Source organism: Acomys minous, assembly GCF_964271855.1.
Source record: "Acomys minous genome assembly, chromosome: 15".
In the NCBI taxonomy this organism is placed as follows: domain Eukaryota; kingdom Metazoa; phylum Chordata; class Mammalia; order Rodentia; family Muridae; genus Acomys; species Acomys minous.
Genome location: NC_140497.1, coordinates 81340359 through 81357001, shown reverse-complemented (window position 1 = coordinate 81357001; position 16643 = coordinate 81340359).

Sequence of the window (16643 nt, the reverse complement as noted above, 5' to 3'; positions counted from 1 at the left end):
CATGACTGAGCCATCTCTCTATTCCTCCTTTTCTGCATATTTCACCGGAATTGATTCGTATTGTGAATACATTCTTCTGTGTCTGGCTTCTTTCATTTAGCATAGTATCTTTGAGGTTCTTTGACATTATAGCTTTTACCAGTCTCCATTGCTCTTCAGCATTGAACGAGCACTATCCCATTGAGTGAAACCTGTCTGATGAAGGATATTTGGAGCATTTTTGCCTTTGGATGAGGTGCATTACACATATTCAAGTGCAATGTTGTATACAGTCATGGACAAATGTTTATATAAATGCATGTATTTTCATTACTTTCTTAAGAGTGGAATACTGAAACAGGGACTTTTTTTGGCTCTCATAACTGGAATATTCCTGTCTACTCACTTCTCCTGTTTTCTTTGGGACTACCCAGTGCAAATCCCATAATTTTCTCTACAATTTCCCAAACACTATCCCACTATCCTAATATAAAACACTAGAATTAATTTTTTTCTGCTTTTTGCATTTCACACAAGTGAGATCTCATAATATACTCTTTTAAATTTTATTTTGAAAATTTAGTTACTTTTTAATTACACTTCTCTTTCTCTCTCGTGTGTGTGTGTGTGTGTGTGTGTGTGTGTGTGTGTGTGTGTGTGTGCGTGTGCTCATGACAATGGTGCAGTGCATGAGTGGAGGTCAGAGGGCAATCTTTGGGATTTGGTCCTCTCTCCACCATGCATGTGCCTGGGATTGAACTCAGGTAGTCAGGCTTGGCAGCAAGTGCTTTTATCCTCTAATCCATCTTGCTAGCCCAATGTTGATATCTTTCTGAGTTGGTCCACTCAGCATTGTGTTTATGAAGTCCAGTAATTTTTATGCATGTATTTAGATCTTCAATCCAATTGCTTTAAGGTACTGTTTCTTGGGCTTTTAAAAATTATTCACACTCACAGGCCATTTGAGATCTTTTTCCTCATTGTCCTGTCATGAAATTTCAGCTAATTATTTATGTATCTATGTAACTATGTATCTATATATCTATCTATGTATCTATCTATCCATCTATCTAATATACATACCTATCTATTTTATGGTCTATTTATCTACATGTCTGTACACATATTTATATCTGTATATGCTGTGTATATATCTGTGCATCTGAGACATACAAAGAGTAAGGTTAGTTTTTTTCCTTTCAGACCAATTTTGCCCTGCTGGTGGTGGTGCTGTTCCCTGAGGATGGAAGTTTCTACGTACTGCACCTTGTGGACAGACCACACCTTTCTTACCTGATTTCTCACGAATGGGTATTTGGGCCATTTCTAGTGCAACATTTTAGGTTATGAACCAGGGAGTTGTGCACATAGAACATGCATCTTTTGGTGAATGGACACATACATTTCTTCTGGGTATACCTTTGTGAGGAGCCATTGACAGAGTGGCAACTCTGCTTCGAGCCTCATGCCAGCAGTCCACAGCACGCAAAGTCCACAGCAGCGTTGGTTTTCCACCCTTTCTACCTTGGTCATCTCAATACACGAGCACCCTCCAGGCTCTGTGAGCTGCAATATTTCACTGAGTGGGTGTCAGGAATTTGTTTAGTCATTCCTTTGCTGATGGACACTTCAGGTGTTTCTTGTTTTTCTCTGTGACAAGAAAAGGCTGCCATGGGCAACCTCACACATGCCACTTTAAACACAAAACTGAGTCTCTTTTATTTTCAAAAATTAAAAACATGAGTGCATTTGTATATTTGCCCTTATGCGAGGGTGTGCATGTGCCACAACTTTTGGGAGTCAGTCTTCTCCTCTTCTCATGTGGTCCTAGGAATCTCACTCAGACAATCAGGTGTGGCAGCAAGTGAGTGCCTTTACTTTCTGAGCCATCTCACCAGCCCCTAAGACTTTTCTGAAGGTCAGGTTCATAGAAATAGACTTACTGGTTCTCAGATTGTTGGACACTCTGACATATTCTGCCTGTCATCATTCCTGCCCCCAGTCACCTTTCTATCTCAAACAATATGGCGCGGGGGGGGGGGGGGGAGGAAGGGCAGAACATTCATTATTCCCGACTTGTCCTCAACCCAGGCTATTCATGCCAAGCCCAGATTTCCCATGTGTAAAATCAAGGTGACTCTGCCTGTGTTCTCAGGCTGCGTGGGAGACATATATACAGCAGTGCTTGAAGCTGGCTCTCTGCACCTAGGACAGCCACGCTGTGATTCCTCCTCTATTTTTTCATGTTGGCAGTCATGCAGATAGGCACCACTATGCTAGGCTTTCTCCCTAGTCTTTCCTCCATTCACTCTGTTATTTTCAGCCATTGTTCCCTAGGATGTGGCCCAGATATTTCTATGGAAAAACCTATCCTCCTGTGTAATGGCAGCACATGCTTTCAATCCCAGCACTCTGTGAGTTCAAGGCCAGCCTGGTCTATGGAGTGAGTTCCAGGACAGCCACCCATACACAGAGAAACCCCATCTCAAAAAACCCCAAAACCAATCAACCAACCAACCAAAACAAACAAACAAACAATAAAAAGAAAAATGAAAAACAGCAACCTATCCCAAAATAGAAAACATGTGAACCTGAGAATATTCCCTCTTGAATCCTCTAGCTCAGACAGTGAGCATCTCCTGTTGGAGTCAGGCCAGGAGGAAAGGTAAAGAAAAACGCTGGCTGATGTGCAGGTGGGCTTTCATGTAGTATTAAGGTTGTGGGATACCGGCCCTTGCCTGGTGGTACTTACCCTTAGGAACACTGTGAGAACTGGGAGTTTTCCAGTCTGCGACAGCTCATCACATGATCACCTCTAGTGACAAGAACCCAGTCTAGAGTGCAGAAAAACGGAAAACTGATCTGTGTTGGGGTTTGCTGCAAATGAGATGACAAAAGATCAAAAGCTTCTAAAATGTTTTAGAATTCTTGGCTGCTTTTGTTTTTGTTTGTTTGGTTGGTTTTTGGTAGCATTAAAATGCTGTGTGTATGCATGCATGCATGCATGCATGTATGTATGTATTATGTACATATTTTTGGAGATTTCTTTTACTCTATTTGTGTGCATGTGTAAACCCAAGTTTAATGTCAGGAATTGTCTTCCATCTCTCTTCCATAGTTCATTGGAGCAGAGACTGTCAATCAATCCCAGAGCTTATGGATGCAGTTTGTCCTGCTAACCCACTTTCTCTGTTGATCCTTGTCTCTGCCTTCTAAGGTTGGAATTGCACTATGCCCACCTAGCACGCATGTGAGTTCTGAGCTTCTGAACTCTGGTCCTCATGCTTGTCCAGCAAGTGTTTTAACTACAGAGCCATCTCCCCTGCCACTGAAGCATTATTTAGTAAGTGTCTTTTTTTTTTTTTTTTTTTTTAAACAGGAGCTGGTCAGCTAAGAAGGTAAAATTTTGGAGGAAGGAATTGGGGATGTGAGTATCTGCTGCTGTGTGTGTGTATGTGTAAGATGTGCATTGGGGCACAGGCCTTTAATCCCAGCTCTGTGGATTCAGGGCAGGTACACTTCTGAGTTCAAGAGCAGTCTGGTCTACAGAGTAAGTTCCAGGACAGCCAAGGCTACACAGTGAAACCCTGTCTTAATAAATCAAAACCAAAACAAAACAAAGCAAAAAGAATGTATAAAATTTAGAACAACACACACACACACACACACAGAGAGAGAGAGAGAGAGAGAGAGAGAGAGAGAGAGAGAGAGAGAGAGACAGAGAGAGAGAGAGAGAGAGAGAGAGAGAGAGAGAGAGAGAGAGATGAACAAAATCCAAACCGTGAAAAGCAGAGAAGATAATAATAAAGTTCATTTGCAGCATTTGACAATTTCTTTCGTGTAAATATTCTTGTGGCTGGTGTCAAGCTATCAAGATAATGCCTGAATGTGGGTTTAGGAAGAAGAGGCCTGAAGTCAGGACTGAGTGGTATACAGGGCAGGAGGGAGTCTCAGACGGGCTATGCCTAGGTAAGGGTATTGCCTGAGCAATTTCCTTGGAGACAGTATATGTAAGTATCCAGAAAGAAAAAGCAGGTGACTGAGTATCTTGGGATGTCTAGTTAAATCTTGCAATGGAAAGTGATAGGGAGGGGTCCTTATTGACTTTTCTTTACCCCACCCATGCTGAAATCTGGTGATATCCCTGGTCTTCTAACAAGACATACGCCTGTATGTCAGGAGGTGTGGGAGAGAAGGATGTGTCGATGTAGTCTAGGATAACAGCTAATCAACTACCTCAATTGATTAACTGTGCTAATAAGGTATCAGATGATGGGTGAATGAGAGGAAGACTTGTATACAGGCTTCATGGATGGATACATGGCCAAAGTCACAGGGTAACGGGGTTTTTTTTTTTTGGTGGGGATGGTGGGGGGAGGGAGACAATACAGAGGGATGCCAGCATGGACAGTAGCAGAGGAGAGAGCTCTGTGGACATGGAGCTCCATGCTTGCTTTCATATGGCTGAGGAATAAAGTGTAAGAGGATGGTGGTGTTACTCAGTGAGCCTGGGTGGTGAGAGGCTATTGTATGACCCTGTCCGGGGGAGATGCACACAAACGTTTACTCACCCTGAGAGAGTACTGAACTTGGCGAAACAATGGGTTTATTTGTGTTACTCACAGGAGTATGGATAAAGTGTTACTTAGGAGAATGAATGACTCAAAGGTCACCAGAAGCTCATCCCAGCCTGGCTGACAGATCGTGAAGCTGTGTCCCTGGAGCTTCCTGCATGACTTGCAGGCAGCTTGACAGGTTGGAGAGTGTCCTCTCCCTAGAGTCTTTACTGCTTTTATAATCTTATGGAGGGGTAGGGTCTTATGCATCCCGTCAGTTTGAGGGCTACACACTAAGAACATGCATCAAAGAGTGGAATGGTTGGGGGTGGGCTCTGAGGCTCTGAGCCATGCCACTATGTGGATAAACCCTGAAAATATGCCAGACACTATGCCCATGTTGTGTACTGTGGCCTGGGAGAATCAAATACCACATTGTGCCATATTTGATATCCATCATCAGTGGCTTGATATCAGGAAGCGATTGACATTCACATTCATACTTAACAGTAGTATTCTGAAACCTTGTACTCTTTGACCAACATCTCAAAGCCACTGTGAAATTGGAGGAGCACATCATAGTGACTTGCGGCACACGACTCAGAGACAATGTATAATAAAGCACTGCATTCTTAAATGACAAGCAGATACAGTGACGGGTGTGCTTGTTAGCCTAGCTTAATCATGTCACCATGTACACCAGCCCACTCTATTTATGGGTTCTGCATCCGTGAATCCCACTCACTGCTGACTGAAAATCTTTGGGAAGGATCAGTGAATTGTTCAACTGGTAAAGGTGTTTGCTGCCAAGCCTGAGGATCTGAGTTCAATTCCTCGGGGCTTTACACGGTGTAAGGGAAAGACTGACTCCTGAAAGTTGTCCTCTGACTTCCACATGCACATCTTAGCAAGTATGTGCTCCCAAACACAATGCATGCACACACACACACACACACACACACACACACACACACACACACACACACACAGAGAGAGAGAGAGAGAGAGAGAGAGAGAGAGGAAAATAAAAAACTATTTTAAAAGGAGGAAAAAAACTGGCATCTGAGCTGGCTGCACAGGCCTACAATCCCAGCTACTTGAGAGACTGAGGCAGGAGGATCACATGCTCAAGGCCAGTCTGGATGACTGAGACCTTGCTTCAAAGCAAGAAATAAGAGGAGTCCTGGGGGTGTGAGAGCCAGAGGGTATGGAGGACAGTACTGAACCAGAGCCCTCTAAACCAGCATGATCAAAGCTCATAGGAACCATCTCTCCAGTCCAGGTCTTGGGTATTTTCTAGCAATGCCCATACACAGGGCTGTAGTGGATATAAACATGTTTTTGTTTTGATCCCAAGTGTGATCTGCCGAAATCCTGCCGACTACGCCAGGTGGATCACTCCCAGGAACTGAAGCCAACAAGATCTATTTTCCCTGTTCCCATAAACCTTCTTTCCCTCCTGTCTAGGGTAGGTGGGTTGGAAGGGAGGTATAAGAATTTAAAGAAGCCCAAATAAAGTAGGTTTGGAAAAGTTGGAGCCTACAGGTGACGCCCAATGTGCTTTGGGCATAATGGGTGACTTAACTTCTAATTTTGCCGGGGAAGATACAGGTTTTCAAGATACAGCAATGCTCTTTCAGGGTGTCAGCAAAATCATAGCTGCTGTTGCAAAGTTCTTTCCTGCTTTTACCCAGAGGGAATTTTTTGTTGTTGTTTTTTTCTTTGTCTTTTTGCTGTATAACATTTTTTAAAAGGTTGGAAGTAAGACCAATAAGATACGAAAACCGGAAGGGTCAGTAAACTCTATCGTTCTGGAAAGGATTGCAGAGTTGGCTGTACAACTAGAGAGTTTGTGGTTGAAGCTTTTGGAAGGTAAAGGAAAAAACACCTGGTAGCTGAGAGCCAGTGTTTCCCACAATTGCCTCCCTGCCCTTCTCCACGCACCAGCGTGTGGAAGGGGGCAGAGAAAATCGGGAAGCTGGAGAGGCTGTAAAGATTCTACAGGAACTAGAAAGCGGACAAGCCAAAAGGCCTTCGGAGACAAGTGCTCCGGCAGAGAGTGAACTATATACAGTAGCCTAAACACACTGATACGTGTTGTTTACTATGATGCCAGCAGTCAGGAGACTGGTGACAGGAGATTCGAGGGCTCACAGTTTGAGGCCAGCCTAGGTCACACACTGAAACCTTGCCTTAAAATGAATTATATGAAGGTGGTTGTGGTGGCACAAGCTGGTAGGGTTTGCGGAAGGAGGTGGAGGCAGGAGGATTGTGAGTCCAGGACAGCCAAGGCTACACAGAGAAAGCCTGTCCTGAAAATACAAACAAACAAACAAACAAACAAACAAAAAACCCCAAAACATGTTTATATCCACCACACAGCGCCTACACAGGTCTGCAACCAGGTCCTTTGAGTATATATTATGACTTCCAATTTAGTGTTTTTATGGGATTCCTGAGTGTGCCAATGATTGCGTCCTTTCTTGTGCCTTCTCTTGGGTTCTTCTCCTTCTATTTGTTTTGTCCAACACCAATGGGTTTGTTTATGTTTTATTTTTACGTCATGTCATATCGGATCATATCATATCTTTTCATTAGTATCTCTTAGAGTTCTGTTTGGTTTTTAAAGAGAGGCAGGAAGGAAGTGGATTCCGATGGGAGGGGAGGGGCCGGGAGGAACTGGGAGGAGGAGAGAGAGAGGGAACCATAACCAGGATATACCATGGGAGAAAAAAAAAAAACAAAATCTATTTTCAATAAAAGGAAAAATAAAATTCTGTATAATATCAAGTGATTGTAACCAATAAATAGTTGTGTTAGTATATGACACACACACACGTATATGGCTTTATAGCACAGTGGTAGAGCATGAGTTTAGCGTGCACAAGAAGGTAAGTTCAGTCCTGAGCTGTTCCATGTAAACTAAAAGTCTCACAGAGCTCCTTCTTCATTCTCACTGTTCCGTTAATGATAGAGCACAACTGTTTCCTACCATTTGCGTTGACTCGGTGTTATAAACAAGCTACAGATACTTCCCAGTGTCGAAGGGAGGCAGGAGTAATGATGGCTCAGCAGTTGAGAAGAACACTTGCTGCTTTTGCACAGGACTTGAGTTTGGTTCCTGATACTCACCCAGAGGCTCACAACCATCGGCGGCTCCAGCTCTAGGGACCTGATCCCCTTTTCTAGCCTCTTCAGGTATTGGCATATGTGTGGCACACACACAGACCCAGACACATAAATACAAATAAAATTTAAATACTGTTCAGAAGGGCTGGGGTGTGTAGCTTGGCTGGTGGAATGCTTGCCTCATGTACGAGGAGTGCAGAGTCTGATCCCCAGCACTGCGTAAAACTTAGTATAGGAGCTCACATTTTTTCATCCCAGCACTGGGAGGTAGAGGCAGAAAATCAGAAATTCAAGGTCATTTCAGCTACATATGGAGTTCCAGGCCAGCCTGGGCTACCTGAGACCATGTCTTTAAAAGGAAGCAAAAGTACATTGAAGGATTGAAGGATGCCTATACGTTGTATGCAAAACCAGTGCTATTTAAACATTTTTATTACAATCATTTATTTCACATATGAACATGGGTGTGTGAATGCCATAGCATGCGTGAAGGTCAGAGGACAACTTGTAGGAGTTGGTTCTGTTCTTCCACTATATAGGTCCTGAGGATTGGCGTCAGGTCTTCAGGACTGATGGCGACCACCTGTACCCACCGAGTCATCTCACTGGCCCTGTGTCTCTGCAGCCACCAAGTGTTTTCTCTGTCGGAGCCTGTATTCTGTGTTGCCAGTGGACGGTTTCAGCAGACCCAGGACCTGACCCTTTTCCCTGTATCATGAGCAACAGAAGAGAGCTGCACAGTGATGAAAAGAAGGAAGGCTGCCTTGGAGCGTAAACAATGCCCTACACACAGCACTGGCAGGATGGGGTAGCATCTCGCTAAGCAGGATTTTGTCAGCCACAGTTCAGGAAGACGCCCAATGCCCCAGGCACTCACGTCCTCCTTGAAGACATGGAAGTTTTGCAAGACCTTAGCTTGACAAGCAACTGGGAGGGCTTCTGTGTGGCTGTGAGTTTTCAGGCCTTCATGTGGAACATTTTATTTTATTTTTAAATATCCCCTCTGGTATTTGTTACCACATATATTTACAATAAGACTACAGGTAGATTTAATAGCAGTAATAATACTAGAAGCTGTTATGGTTGGGTAAAAAGCTTTTCATGACTTATTTATTTTTCAATCTAGGGAACTGAACCTAGGGTCTCATACAAGCTGGGCAAACACTTGACTATTATGTTGTATCCCGACATCTTTTTACATTTATTTGTTTGTTTGTTTGTTGAGACAGGGTTTCTCTGTGTGGCCTTGGCTGGCCTGGACTCACTTGTAGATGAGGCTGGCCTCGAACTCCCAGCAATCTGCCTGTCTCTGCCTCCCCGAGTGCTGGGCTTACAGGCATGTGCCACCGTGCTCAGCTTTAGTTTTTATTTTGAAACAAAGCCTCGCTGAGCTGCCCAGGCTGCCTTTAGCTTTGCAATCTTTCTTTCTTCAGCTATTAGGGCAGCTGGGATCTCAGGCCTGTGCTACCAGACAGACCAGGTGAAACAGCTTGATTTTTCAATAGCTTGTTTTCCCCTATTTCATTTGCAATTTTTTTTTTTTTGCAGAGATGGGTTGATGTCTCAACACAGCAAAAACCACCTAACATATTTTTGCCTTGTACAAAAGCACATGGCGTTCTTAATGGACACTTGTAATTATGTATAAGTATGTGGTGCAAATTGACACTTCAGTATGTGATTGTAATATATAATGATGAATTGGCGTATACATACATACATACATACGTATATATATGCCAATTGATCATATATATGTAAACATACATATAGTAAAGGACACAGAATCCCCAAAGTTCAGGTAGGATGAATATATCTATGTGTGTGTGTGTATGTGTGGCCTATGAACACATGTGGAGGCCAGAGAAGTGTCTGCTTTGTCACTCCAAGACTCTTCGCCTTACTCCCTAAGGACGAAGGTCTCTCACTGAACCTAGAGCTAGGCTGGTAGCCAGCAAGCCACAGTGACGCTCCCATCTCTGTTTCCGGCATCACTATAGGTTCAGGTGATACATGACCACCATTGGCTTTTTGGGTGCATGCTGGGGATTTGAACATAGGACCTTATGCTTGAGGCAAACACTCTGAGGGCCGGCTCCCCCATTACCTGGCCCTTACTTACCAGAGGAAGCTTTTTAATCCTTTCTTGGAATTTTCAACACCAGGACTTGAAACCTACTGACAATTGTGCGACAACTTCCTCAGAGGGAAAAAATGTGCAAGTTTAAGGGGAACCGAGGTGGGGTCACGGGTGTTGAAGGCAGCTCTGTCACTCTTGATGGAGTCTGTAGCCTTGGGGTCAGGTAGGGGAGAAGAAAGAGCTGGAAGACCTCTGGCCACTGCAGGTCCATGCTGAGACAGTCACATCAGTTCCACCAAAGGTCCTCTGCTCTGGGGAGCCCAAGGAGATCAGAGGAAGAAGCAGTTTTGTTTCTGACTTTGACCAACTACACTCTTCCTTCCTGGCTATGGCTATGATTTCCATCTTGGCCAGACTCATGTTGTCCAATTTTTATTTTTCTAATTTATTATTTAAAATGTATGTATTTGGGGGCTAGCAATTGCCCAGTGATTAAAACCACTGGCTGCTGCCCTAGAGGCCCTGTGTTTAATTCTTAGTGTCCGTGTGGTGGCTTACAATTGCCTGTAACCCCAGTCTCAGGGGATCCACCGCCCTCTTCTGGCCTGTGCAGGAACTGCACATAAATAGTGCACAAACCCACGCAGGCAAAACACCCCCTACACATAAAATAAAAATATTTTTAAAAAAGGGGAAAAAGAGTGCATTTAGGGGGGGATGGGTTGGAGATAATGGCTCAATGGGTAAGAAAGCTTGCTGCACAAGTATGAAGAATTCTAAACCCAAAATCCCCTCCCCCGAAATGGGGCATACCTACATGCGTGCTTGTAGCCAGCCTCAGTGCTGTGGGGAGTGGAAACAGGATGATTGTTGGGGCTTGCTGTCTAGCTCCAGTTTCAGTGAGAGACCTTGACTTCAGGAAGGCAGAGAGTGGTAGAGTCAAACATCTAATGATCTTTGGACTTCTGCACATGCATAGGAGCACACAGCCCACCCCACATGTGTGTGCATACCACATACATATATCACACACAATTGCAAAGAAAAAAAATAATGTGCACGTGTGTGTATGTGTGTGTGTGTGTGTGTGTGTGTGTGTGTGTGTGTGTGTGTGTGTGTATGTGTGTTTGTAGGTGTAGGGAGGAAGGAAGCGTCACTCTGTATAACTGAGTAGAAGACAGAAACATAATGGAGGAGAGCAGAGACTTTGCAGTCCAGCATTCTGGCCTGGATTCCTGACCCTGCTGTCTTCAGTCATAGAACCATTGGTGAGTCAGCTTCTTAGTCTGTAAAGAAAAGATACTGATTCCCACTTTATTAGAGTGTCACCTGGGTTGATAAGCCTAAAGCACTTGGGGAAGTTCTGGTTATTTTTAGAGGGCACTTGGCTCCCTGGTACCCTTTCCCCCCCATTGCTCTCTCTCTGTCTCTCTGTCTCTCTGTCTCTCTGTCTCTGTGTCTGTCTGTCTGTCTGTCTGTCTGTCTGTCTGTCTGTCTCTCTCTCTCTCTCTCTCTCTCTCTCTCTCTCTCTCTGTGTGTGTGTGTGTGAGTGTGTGTGTAAGCTCAAAATCCAATCATCCCCCATCACTCTTCCACCTTATTTACTGGAGCAGGGTCTCTCAGTGAGAGTCAGAGTTACCCGAGATGACTAGTCTTATGAGCCAGCTTACTCTGGGCATCCCTTTGCCTCTGCCTTCCAAGACCAGAATTACAGTTGGGCTGTCCCAGTCATCCAGCACTGGCTTACACGTATTTCTGTGGACCAGAGCTCTATTCTCCAGCCTTCGGTGGCAAATGCTTTAACCCCCGAGTCATCCCCCCAACCTCAAGATACCGTTTGAATCCGCCATTTCCTCTCCATCATCACTTTTCTGTCTTAGATGTGATGAGCAGCACCCATGACAGCCTTCCATGCCCAGCAGCTCAGAAATGAGTAATATGGACAAGACCTCTGTGCCCTGAAGACACTTCCTTTCCCCCCTGTGCCCCCCGCCAACAGGCTCTGGTTCTTGTTGGATAAGGTGCATAGGTGGCCAGAGCCTGGTCTAGGCCTATGCTGAGACTGGTCTTCCAGGGAGGCTCATGGCGATGACTTCAGAGCAATCTGCAATAGCTGCTGGTGCTGTGCTTATTAATGAGGCATGAGGTGGAGATAAAGGAATAATCATCGTGTGTTAGTGCAAACAAGGAAAACAGCAATTGTGGTTATTCTTACAAGTAAGAGTCACAGACATGTTTGCGTGTTCAGGAATGGTTGAATGATGAAGGGGAGGGAGTTCCAGTGACACAATGAAATGCCAAGCCAGAAAATTACAGCTGGAAAAGGGAGTTCAGGGGAATTACCTGCACGAGGTTATTGCACCACAGTGCAGTGCTGTGGATGCCCTGTAAATGATAGCTACGTGCTAAGAGTGGGACGTTTTAAAGTTAATTTTTAGATTGTTTTTGGCCTACAGAAGCATGGACCTCATTATGATGTTTCCATTCCTTCTATTTGTCTACCCACAACCCTATCTCTCTCTACTTTCTACCCTTCCATGCTCTTTCTTTCTCATAAAAAGCCTCCCTTCTGCTTTCATATGTGTGCCATACATATGTAGATATGTACATGTGTGTATATATGTGACATACATGTGTCTCTATTTCTCATGAAATATGTGATGTTTCGTCTTTCTTTCACCATATAATGCTTTTTCATTCCTCCTCCCCTTTTTATTGATTCTTGACAGGATCTCTCTCTCCCTCTCCTTTTCCCTCCCACCTCTCAATCTCTCCCTCCCTCTCTCTCTCTCTCTCTCTCTCTCTCTCTCTCTCTCTCTCTCTCTGTGCGTGCATGTGTGTGTGTGTGTGTGTGTGTGTGTGTGTGTGTGTGTGTGTGTGCGCACATACCAGAGGAGGATGTGTGTGTGTCCTGCTCTATCTTCCAATACCTGGTTTCCTTGAAACAGGGTCCCTTATTGAACTTGGAGCTGGGTTGATGGCCAGAAAGCCCTGTGAGCCTCTTGTCTCTGCCCTCAACAGTTCTGGGGTTATAAGTGTGCACGTGACCAAGCCCAGCTTTTTATGTGAACGCTGGGATCTATACTCTGGTCCTCACACATATGTAGCAAGTGCTTTTCCCCATTGACCATCTCTCCAGCCTCTGCAGGAACTCCTGAATCTCAAAGGGATCCTGTCGAAGAGACACCAAAGGCCCTAGCATGATTAGGTGCAGTGCTTTCTCTGGGGAAGGGCATGTACTATGCTACTCAGAAACACAGTGTGTTTATTATGTACAATACAAGGAGGAGGGAGTTAGCTAGTCATGGCAGAAGGTCCCTGTAGTGGGGCAGAGTCAGGGTGCAGTCTCTAGGGAGGGGAGAACTGCTGTTGCTAGTTTTTGCACACACTGTCAACACACACACACACACACACACGTGCACACACGCACACACACACACACCAGAGGAAGGCTTTGCCCATCCTCTAGCCTGGCCTGGGAAAGGCTCTGACATTGTCTGAGGCATTGGGATCCTTGAAATGTTTATGCCTGTGTCAACAATCCACATTCACGCAGGACTTCTGCTTCCCCGATACCCTTTCTTTACAAAGTCCCAAGAACAGAGCAGAGTAGAATACCGTCGAACTTTGATGCTGAGGAACCAGTGACTTTGCTGGGTACACTTGCAGAGCGCGAGGGAAGGGTTGCCTACAAGAGTAGGGTTGGCAACAAAGCGGCTTCACTGGAGAGTCTTTACCCAGCATGGACAACGGCTTCCCATAGCTTCATAGGTGAAGGCCTGTCAGTAAACCTCCCTTAGCCTACCTACTATAGCACCTCAGAGACCCCAAGGCCACATGCATTTCAGGCAGAAATGCACACAGAGGCCTCAGAGGAGCAGCTGAATGTCAGATGAGGGTTCAGTGCCACCCACACCTTTTCTATGAGGGAATGCCAGCAGTCAGTGAGCTCCATCCTGGTAGATTTGTGTAAGTAGGCACAGCTGATCTGATAAGGATGGCATCTACTTTATTCAGAAGATAATCAGTGTGCTGCAGTCTGAACCCTTCTAAGACCCAGCCTTAGTGACCTACTTCTGCCACCTCGAGTCATGTCCCAAAGATTCTCCTGCCTCTCAGAAACATTGCTATCAGCCGGGGATCGAGAGTTCCGATACGGGAACCTGTGGGGGAACATTTCAGACTCAATTCATAATGCGTGCTTGTGCATATGTGTGGCACAATCACCAAAATCTCATTGTCTTGTGCAATTCATGCGTGTTAAATAAAAACAATCGTTCTATTCTAAGTTGACACTGAGAGGCACAAAGTTCAGCCCAGGGCTGTTCAACTTCAGTACAGCTCACATTGAAAACTTCTCCTGTTTATTCATTGGCAGTCTCACACACACGTACAGTCCCGTTCCGGTCCTTCTGCTGCCCCCTCAGATATTCCCAAACACGGCCCCTCCCTCTTCTCCTCATCCTCTCTCTGATCCAACTAGTGTTGCCGAGGAATGCTGACTAATCCTGTTGATTTGATCTTGCGCAGATGCCAGAGCCGCAGTGAGTTCGGGAGAGCAGCAGCCATGGCGGCTTGTGTAGACAACAGCATTTCTCAGCCCTCCTCTCTGTCCCCTGCTTCTTACATTGTCTCTGCCCCTCTCCCTTGATGTTCGCTAAGTCTTGGAATGTGGGCGTGGTGGTGGGTGTGGTGGTGGTGGTGGTGGTGGTGGTGGTGGCGGTGGCGGCGGCGGCGGCGGCGTTGCATATGCACTACACTTAGGGCCGAGCATTCAGCACCTTGACAGTTAGTTTATTCATCTTTGTGCTAACCATGGCCCCACCCCCTACCCTGCCCCACAGAGAAAGATTTGCTGAAGGCTGAGAGCAGCACTAGGGGAATGTTATAAACATACATATTTAGGAGGCAGCTGAGAGCATGGCCATTTAACAGAACCATGTTGTAGGCCTATGAGCCTCTGAGCAATGGGTTTTGACCTAACTTTCGGCATGAATGGTTGAGTTGACATTTTTGACCGAGTCACAGTGGAGTGGCGTCCTGTGCAGAGACATTTAGCAGTGCGTCTTCTCTTGACTCCTTGCGTTTCAGCATCATTCTCTACCCTGCTATTGCGACAGCCGTACCTGTCTTCAGATATTGCCAAATATCCCCAGGTGCCACAAACACACCTAATCCAGAGACACTGATTTTTATCGATTCATTATTTCAATACTTGAGAACTTCACACAAGTATACTATGTATTTAGATCACATTTAACGACCGGTCTGGCAAGGTATACCCATTGGTATAATTGTGCCACGAATGTTATTGGGGTACCTGACGGCTATCTAACTGGACCTAAGGCCCACTTTACAGAACTCATACCTAGTGTCTTAAGCCTGGAAGAACCATTGTTTTAATCCTCAAGTGCCACATTCCTGGAACAGTCTACCCTGTACTTGATTGCTCATGTGCTGGGAAACTTGTGACCTCACAACAGGCCCCCTGCAAAGTTATGCATCTTCTTTAGAGTAGAGTTGGGTGTGCTGGGTGATGAGGGCAGGGTCTTCTCTTCAGCCTGATAAAATTGTTTGGAATTTGGTAAAGGTAATGATTTCACTACATCACAAGGTTACTAAATGCCAATGTCTTGGTTAGCATTTCTATTGCTCTGAAGAGGCACCATGTCCATGGCAACACTTACAAAGAAAAACATTTCACTGGGGCTGGCTTACAGATCAGAGTTTAGTTCCTTGTCCTCATGGCAGGAAGCATGGTGGCTCGCAGGCAGACATGGCGCTGGAGAAGAAGCCAAGAGTCCTATCTCTGGATCATCAAGAAGCAGGAAGAGAGAGTGACATGGGGTCTGGGTTGAGTATCTGAGACCCCAAAGCCCGCCCCCAATGACACACTCCCTCCAACAAGGACATACCTTACTCCAACAACGACACACCTTAATAGTGCAACTCCCTATGAGCCTATAGGGGCTATTTTCAAAGCACCACATCCAGTAACTTAAAAATGCCAGAAACGCTATGTTGTGTGAATTGCATCTCTTAGGAAACAAAGGAAAAGAAGATGAGACTCACCCACTCCTCTCGATAGAGAACTCACTCTGTGCTAAGCACTGGAGTAAGCGGCATACAGTGTGACTCCAGTGGGTCCTCACAGTAGTATCCTGACAAGCAAGGCATTAAAACAAATCTTCCTCTGCTTTATAGGTCAGGAAAACCCAGCACAGAGAGGTCAAGTACATAGCAAGAGACCCCAGGAAGAGCCTGATGCTTGCCCGGCCGAGCCTGTGCTTCTCCCCGCCCTGCACTCCCTGCTGCTGTTGTGCAGCTAACCCTCTAGGAAGCTAGAGGTCTAGAATTTTCCGTCCTCCTGCCCCAGCCTCCTAAGTCCTGGTACACAGGCACGTGCCAGCACGCTGGTGTGGGCCAAATGGTTGCTCGCAACGGAAACTTTCCAATGTGAAGATTGAGAACTGACCACACGATCTGCGCAGAAACGCCTTGTGAGCTTCAGGTTGCATTGTTGGCTTTTCCAGTTATGTTTTGGTAAACACTGACTTGATGCCTTCTATGTGCCAGAGGATAGAGGGAGAACTGAGAGGAGCATTAGTCCCTTCTGCAAAAGATCCTGCTGACGCCTCACAATTACTCCCCGCCGTCGTCTCCCTCCCATCCTCTGCCCACCATCTTTTGGCATCACCTTTCACAATCAGCTCTTCCTATTCTTTCTGCTCTAAACATCTTCTGTGATGTTTCCTGAGCCCTGGGAAGGGAAGAAGTTAATACACATTCTCCATCTATGGCGGAGCAGTAGTCACATAATCTCAACGCCGTGAGCATATTAAGATGGACAGAGGATTGTGGATTACACGGGCAAGTCCAGTGTAATCCAAGGGTCCTTT